At 48.8% G+C, this 8,166-nt stretch overlaps 1 pseudogene; it reads right to left on the bottom strand.

The window, feature by feature from the left end:
- Positions 1-3,836: 3,836 nt before the first annotated feature.
- LOC107536282 (keratin, type I cytoskeletal 18 pseudogene) lies at positions 3,837-5,028 on the bottom strand (annotated as a pseudogene).
- Between the last annotated feature and the right edge of the window lie 3,138 nt (positions 5,029-8,166).

The following is an 8,166-nucleotide window of genomic DNA, read 5'->3' as shown; positions in this document are numbered from 1 at the left end:
TCACAGCTCCCAGGGAATAAAAATGCTGTCCACGTTTACTGTTTCCATCTGGTCTCTGAATGTTTTTGCTTAACTAGGTTCTCCTTCTCCCTTAACCCCTGGGCCTCTGGGTATGTTTGGAGCAATAATTACTCAATTTTGCTGTTTTTGCTCCCAACTCAGAACCTCAGACCCCTGAAGTGTTCCAAGCAGAGAGGTGGCTGAAGCTCAGACGGGTCATCCCACTGTCCCGTCCAGTGCCACCTCCTGTCTTCCCAATGGGCTTCAAAAGGGTAGCAGGTGACAGCCGTGTCAGCTGTGAGGCCCGGGGCAGAAAACTGGGAATGAGGGAGAGACTGACACCTTCTCGGGTAGTGATAGGGTCTCTGGTCTCAGTTACCATCTCTCTACACACAGGTACAAAAACACACCTCTAGGAACACAATAGGCAAACATACCTCTACACACACACAAACACATCTCTGTACACCACATGCACACAAACATACCTCTGTACACACTCTAACATCCCCCTACACACACACACACACACACACACACACTTGCCACTGCTCTGATTCCCCCCAGAAACTAACTGGGGAAATTCATTCATATCTATTGAGGACAATAAAAAAACATTTTCCCCCTTCTCCCCTCTCAGGAAGGGCAGTTAGGGGAAGAGAATCATTATTATTTTTGTGTGTTTCCTGGGCTCCCTGTGACATCTGGACCAAGGGCGGACAAGCTGATTCTCTGAGACCAAGAGGAAAATGACACACTGAAGCCGTGGCCACCAGCGCCTGCCATCCAGGGGCCTCCCCTGCTTCCCCAACTGCAGGAGGCTCTCCTGGCTGGCTGCAAACCAGCCTTCCTAGGAGGTAACCAAACACAGTCATCTTGGCAGCCAGGGCCTCTGAGCCAGGTTTATTTTTATTTTCCAAAGCAAGCCAAATGACATTTTCTTTTACACCAGGGTGTTGCGTATAATTCATACCTGTTGTACTGACAACAGCTCTGGGCATTTGGGATAAGCAGCAGCGTGGAGCAATTCAAGTCTAACCTTGACCTAATTCTATGAGGGGCTCCAGAGCGTAATTCACACTGGAGTGTCCCCCCTAAAGACAAGGGCCAGCCTGTTACACCCTGTCCATCAGTCACTGGCTATGGCCCACGGGGGGCGGGTGTGCACGTACATAATCTCTCTGGCATTTCTGGGCAAAGTGATTCAGCACAGGGCAATGCTCAGGAGAAAGGCCAGCTGGGGCCGCTAGCAGCCAACACTCACTCACAGGAGCCAGGGAATGGGGCACCTGTGGCCAAAGGGGGATCCGGGCAGGTGTCACACCATCCCCTTTTGCACTTCTTATACCAGTAACAGCTCCAAGCTGTTCTCACACTTGGGCAAACATCAGAGTCCCCTGAAGAGCTCCTTCAAACACACATTGCTGGGCTGCACCCCCAGAGTATCTGATTCCGTAGGTCTGAAGTGGGACCCAAAAATTTGCATTCCTAACAAGTTCCCCAGTCATGCTCAGGCTGCTGGTCTGGAGTCCACACTTTGAGAACCACAGGTCTAAGCTGTGGGACAGGCAATTCTCAGCAATTAAAGGTTAAGTTATGAAAGCAGATGGGCTTTCCCGAGAAAGTCATTGTTAACATCAGGCGCTCAGCTCCCTGCAGGACATTGATTTGGGGTAGGGGCTGGAGGAAGAGTCCTGAGGAGAAAGGGGCCAGGAGCCAAGAAGAAGGCTTAGCTGCCACAGCATGAGGCTCCTACCCTGGCTGGGAGCCTGAGCCTTCTGACAGATGAATGCGGGCCGGAGAATTCTGGCTCCTCTCCCGAGGGCAACAAGGCCATAGGCTCTGAGAGCCAGGTTGGAGTGGCCGCACTCCTGGTCTCCACACCCACCAGCGGCTCCCAGAGAATGATGCTCACGCTCAGCCCCACGCACTGGCAAGGCAGGGCAGGAAGGTGTCCCCATGGCTATAGTTAGAAGTTCAGGGCCCTGAAAGCAAAAGAGACGTGTCCATTGACCCAGCTTGTTAAAGGCAGACCCAGGTTTGCAGCAGGCCTCTGGGGCCAAGTTACAGGGGCTCCCATCCCAGCCAAGGCTCTATCTTTTGCAAGTTCTGGGGAAACTTCCTCTCCACTCTCTCACCAGACACTTCAGACACCAGATGAGTTTGGGTTTTCCCACAACAAGGCAATTCATTTCTCCGGCAGACTCCAACTGCATGTCCTATAATCTAACTCAACTCTCACACTATCTGGAGATAGCATCAGATCCTCACATTAAGACTGATTCCCACTACAGAATGTAATTTGGGCCCTGACCAGCGTGGCTCAGTGGTTAGAAAGTCGGCCTATGCACCAAGGGGCCGTGGGTTCGATTACTGGTCAAAGGCATGTACCTGGATTGCAGACTCATCCCCTGCCCTAGTCGGGGCAGGTGCAGGAGGCAACCAATCAATGTGTTTCTGTCACATTGATGTTTCCCTCTCTCTTCCTTCCACTCTTTCTGAAAAGGCAATGGAAAGAATATCCTCAGGTGAGGAATGAATGAATGAATGAATGAATGAATGAATGAATGAATGAAATTAATGGAAAAAATATCCTCAGGTGAGGATTACCAAAAATAAAAAATAAAGTAATTTGGAAAAGCCACTGTGGAAACAGTATGGTGGTTTCTCAAAAATGTTTAAATAGAACTGCCATAGGAGCCAGCAATCGCACTCCTGGGTATTTATCCAGAGGATATTAAACCATTATCTCGAAGAGATACCTGCTCGCTCATACTCATTGCACCATTACTCACAATAGCCAAGATATGAAGTGTGGACAAAAAAGGGGCCATACCCTGGTAGTGTGCTCAATGGTTAGAGCGCAGGCCTGCACACCAAAGGGTTGTGGGTGCACTCCCTGGGCCCTGGCCAGGCACATGTAGGAGGCAGCCAGTCCATCTCTCACACATTGATGTTTTCTCTCTCTCTCTCTCTCTCTCTCTCTCTCTCCCCCCCTCCCCCTCCCTCCCTTCCATTCTCTCTGAAAAGCAATGGAAAAAAATATCCTCAGGTGACAATTAACAAACAAACAAAAAAAAGGGGGCTGGCCATATAACCTGACATGCTCAGGGAAGGCCTGCAGGCGTCTTTACAAACTCAGAGACCCAAAGTAACCCCAGGGGATGGCCTGAAATTAAAACTTCACAACTAAAAGTGAGTCAGGGGGGATAGTGACCAAGGAGGTGACGTCCAAGGTGGAATCTTCCTTTACAAAGGTCACTCTTTACCTAAATTGAGCCTTTCTCTTGCGTTTTTGCCCGCACAGTAAAATACCTTCTGCAGGTCAGAGTAATCTCCTTTATCTAGATGCCTCAGGGCACAGTCTCCCCACTTCTCCACTAGCCTCAGACCCAGAACCCCTCATTGTTGTCCTGCCTGAAGACCATCTCTACATGCTGTAAACGTTAACCATTAACTGCCCTATGCCCACCAATGTAAAGGAAGCACGCGTCTCTCCATTTGACCCTGTCCAATCTCAGAGACTTCCCGCACTTTGCTTTCTCCTGGCCCCATGATCTACCACCAATAAATTTCATGTAACCTATCCCCTCTTATGTCTCCTCCTTTGCTTTTAGTGTATAAAATAAGCTGCAAAATTGCCATTCTCCGGAGCATTTTCTCAGTCCGTTGAGATTTTGCTTACTGGTAATTGTCGTTGGTTTGGCTCAAATAAACTCAAAAATTCTCTACAGGTTTGGACGTTTCTTTCTTTCTTTCTTTAATGTTCAATGATCTCTGAACTTTTTATTGGCCTCTTGCCCTCCCCCCCAAGGGGTGCCCCACTTCTGCTGCCTTTAAAGCCTCAGAACTTTGGCATCGTTGACCTCAGACACCACTTTGCCATCCACAATCCTGGGTGGGGAGGGAAGTTGGTCTTTTGAATGGATTGTATGGAGTGGCTATTGTCCAGGGCTTCACCAAGATTGAAGCCCTCTCTTTTCAGCAGGCGGCTGTAAGTGGCGATCTCAGCCTCCAGTTTGACCTGGATGTTCAGCAGTGCCTTGGACTCCTGGGGCTGGTGCTGTTGCTCTGCCCAGGTCTGGGCCAGCTCTGACTCCATGTGCAACAGGATCCTATTGAGCTGTTCCATCTGCGTGGTATAGCTCATCTCCACCTCTCTCAGGCCATTCTCCAGACTGACCTACAGATTTCTCATGGAGTTCAAGTAAATCTCCAAGGACTAGATTGTATGTCAGTTCCATGAGTGTCATCTCAGCAGCTGCTATCTCAGCCATCTATAAGGTGACCACTGTGGTGCTCTCCTCAGTCTACTGGGACAAGCACTTGTCTAGATCCTCTCGGTTCTTCTGAGCCATTTCATCCCACTGGGGTCAGATGTCTGCCATGATCTGGCTGAGGTTCTGAGATTTGGAGGCATCCAATTCTATGATCAACCCAGAGCTGGTAATCTGGTTTTGTAGACCATTTACTTCCTCCTCATGGTTCTTCATGAAGAGCAGCTCTTCCTTAAGATCTCTGTTTCCAGCTGCAGACGGGTAATATTGGTGTCATCAGTGACCTTTCGGAACCCATTGACGTCGTTCTCCAAACACTGGCGCATGGCCAGCTGTATCTCATACTTGACTTTGAAGTCATCAACAGCAAGTCAGGCATTGTCAATCTGCAGGATGATGCAGGCACTGTCCACAAAACTTACAAAGATCTGAGCCCTCAGGTCCTTGATGGTCTTGAAGTAATGCCCCAGTCTCTGACCTGGGGTCCCATCTTCTCTGGACATTCCTAGATTTTGCTCTCCAGTCTCTGATTATCAGCCTCCAGGCTTCTCACTGTCTCTAGGCAGGAGGCCAGACAGTCATTCAGGCATTGCATAGTCTCCCTCTTGCTCTGAATGCTCCCTATGCCCATCAGACGCTTGGCCATCGCCACAGCCAGGCCTCCAAACTCTGGCCAGCCTGGTAGCTGGGCAGCTGTACGGAGCAGAGTCCAATAGTTTGTGGAGAAGCTGGAAAGGGTGCTGAAGCTCATGCTGTTTAGGGAGGAAGGTAAGAAGCTGAGACTCAGGTTTAAGCAGTAGCCAGTTTGGATGTTTCTTACATCAACAGAAACAACCTAAGTGTTCATCAACAGGTGCATATATATATACACACACACACACACAATAATAACCATTGTGTGTGTGTGTATATATCATACTGTATGATATCATCTGTAAGTGGAATCTAAAAAAGGCAAATTCAGAGAAACAGAGTAGAATTGTGGTTACCAGGGGCTGGGGGGTGAGGGAAATGGAAAGATATTGGTCAAAGTGTACAAACTTCCAGTTATAAGATGAATAAGGTCTGGGGATCTAATGTACAGCATGGAGACTATAGTTAACAATACTGTATTATATACTTAAAAGTTGCTAAGAGAGTAAACCTTAAGTGTTCTAATCACAAAAGAGAAATGGTAATTATGTGATGTAATAGAGGTATTAGCTATGACGGTAATCATTTTGCAATATATAAATGTATCAAATCAACACATGCATACCTTAAATTTACACGATGTTATATGTCAATTATTATATCTCAATAAATCAGGGAAAGGAAGACTTGAGATGCCAATACCAACTGAATAGAAACTGGGGGTTTCAACTCCTTCCGCAGTTCAATAACTTGCTAGAATGACTCACAAACTGAAGGAAACATTTGCTGACATTTACCAGGTTCTTATAAAGAATACAGATTAACAATCAGATGAAGAGGCACATAGGCCTCATCCAGAGGCTATATCACCTCATTAACATAAGCTCCAGCAGGATAGAAAGCACTTGTTATGAATAACGAAAGACAATCCTATCACCTAGGAAATCACAAAAATTTTAGGAGTCCTGTGCCAATAACCAGTACAGAAGCTATATATATCTTATTACATATAGGAAATGAACGGTCAGTGGCTTTAGGCAAAAAGGGAATTCATTGGTTCATATAACTGGCAGGTTCCAGGGTAACTAACTTGAGGAATGGCTTAATCAGGGCTCAAACAAGTCCTGCCTCTCAGGCTTGCCTTCTTCCAGGTCCTGTCCTGCTCCTGGATTTAAAAGAGTGGCAGCAGCTCCAGATCTCGCTGACGCTCAGCAGGTTCAGGAAGAATCTCTTCCTGGTTACTCAGCAGGAAGAGCAGGTCCTGGAGTCAACTTTGGTTAAGCCTGATGGACTCAGTGGCTCAGGTTAAAGGTGAGCTACTGGCTGAGAGGGAGGGAGGAAAGGCTAGAGGAGAGGCTCCCCAAGGGAAAATCTGCTGCCAGGAAAAGCGAGAGTACAGGTAGAGCAGCAAGATCCAGCAGAGATGCCCTCAGAGAGTGCTGCCTACTTGTCTGCTTGCCTGTTGTCTGGTCCTCTGAGGCTTAGTTGTCTAATTATCTGCTTGTCTGGTTAGTTGGTTGCCTGGTCAAAGGGGCCCCATCTGGGGGTAAGGAGCTCTGGTTAAAGAACCATCTTGCCTCTATCAGGCCCTGAAGCTGATACAAATTCTAGGTCCCTGATACCCAATTAGCTGAAGATGGAACATAAGGGAAGGGGACTTCTTGTGTGGGTGCTGTCCAAGGAGCCAGGGATACTCGGCCCCTGACCTCACTGTCCTAGGGATTGGGGCTACAATGATAGATTTGAGGGTACAACAGAGAACAAAGATACTTGTACCACTCAGGGTCCCAGAAGGAAATAGATGCAAACTCAAATTAGGTTAATTCTGGGAGAGTTTAATAAAGCGACTCTTTACAAAGGTTTGGGCAGCATATCAGGAGACCTCAGGGAAGGAAGAGTAGTGACATCTGGATTCTGTGACCACCCCAGGCCTGGAAGGCTGAGGGGAGGGAGCTGTTAGCCAGGAGAATTGGAACCCAGGGGCAGAGAGGGCTGTATTAAGATAGCTACCTGACAAGAAGTTGTAACCTGGGACAAGGCTGAAGAAGGCTCCAGGAAGGAGCTGGGGGAATAAACGTCCTCTCTCTCTCATTCCTCCCTCCCTCCAATTTCCTACTATGGCTCCCATTGGTAACACCCAACCAAAAGCTACAGTGCAGGCAGCCCATTGGAGCAGCCACATAGCCCAGCCTCCCGGGCACAGAGCTAGGCAGAGACACTGGGAGAGGGCCTGGCTAGAGTCCAGAGTGGCCCTGTACAAGTGGAGTGTGTCTGCAGGGCTCTCCAGGGGCTGCTAAGACCTAAATCTTAAAGTCTGGTGGTTGCCCAGGCAAGAGCAATGGTGCCTTAAGGGATCAGTCCTACATCCCAGAGCAGAGCAAACATGACAAACACAGCAATAGAGACAAATGAGTCAACACCCACCAGGGTCATCCAGGCCAGAGATAGAAAAGGTCCCATACCCTGATATGACTCCAGGAGCCTGGAAGGGAGGCCCAGTGAGAAAGGCCAGCTGAGCAGAGACTGCTCGCTTCAAGTATCTCTGAGACAATGGGTGCCCTGAGCTGAGTAAGGGATCCATTTTTTACTTTATGTCCTTGCATCTTCTCCGAGCAGCTCCAGGGCTCCTTCTTGGTGCCAGGGAAGGAGCTGACAAACTGAATCATGCTGAGAGGTAAGGGCCACAGTCAGAACCAGCTTCATGGGGGTGCCACCTGTGCCCTCAAGCAGAGCCCCACACTTGGCTTAATGCTCTGCTGTCACTGACTTTAAATTCCTCATGATTTTGAACAAGAAACACCGGTGGCCTTTTCATTTGGCACAAAGCTCCACAAGTTACATAGCTGATCCTAACTATAGTTTGCTAACTTTTTCAAAGAGTACCTGGGAAAGGGCAGAGCTTAACCCTGAGGCTCCATGCACGATCAGGCAGTATGACAGGCTGGGGAGGGGGCTGTACTCCTGGAGCCCCTTACATCTAGGCATGTAGATGAATGCTGACTACACCCAGGGGCGAGATCAACCCCACAGAGAACATTAAGACCAAGGGCAAAGCAACCCCCAGGAGGCAGCCACAAAAAAGAGTGGGGTCTTGATGACAGAGATTGTTGGATAGTCTGTGTCCCTGGCCCTGCAGGCTGCAGGGTGAGGGACCATGTCACCTCCAGGTCCCCAGCCTGAGATGGTCCAAGTTCCATGAACCTGCACAGTACCAGCTACCCTGCCAAGGTGCCAGGGTTATCTGGCAGCCCCCAGT

The sequence above is a fragment of the Miniopterus natalensis genome, chromosome 7, assembly GCF_054644295.1.
Source record: "Miniopterus natalensis isolate mMinNat1 chromosome 7, mMinNat1.hap1, whole genome shotgun sequence".
Lineage (NCBI taxonomy): Eukaryota > Metazoa > Chordata > Mammalia > Chiroptera > Miniopteridae > Miniopterus > Miniopterus natalensis.
Note: the sequence above shows the minus strand (reverse complement) of the source record. Positions and strands in the feature narration are given on the sequence as shown.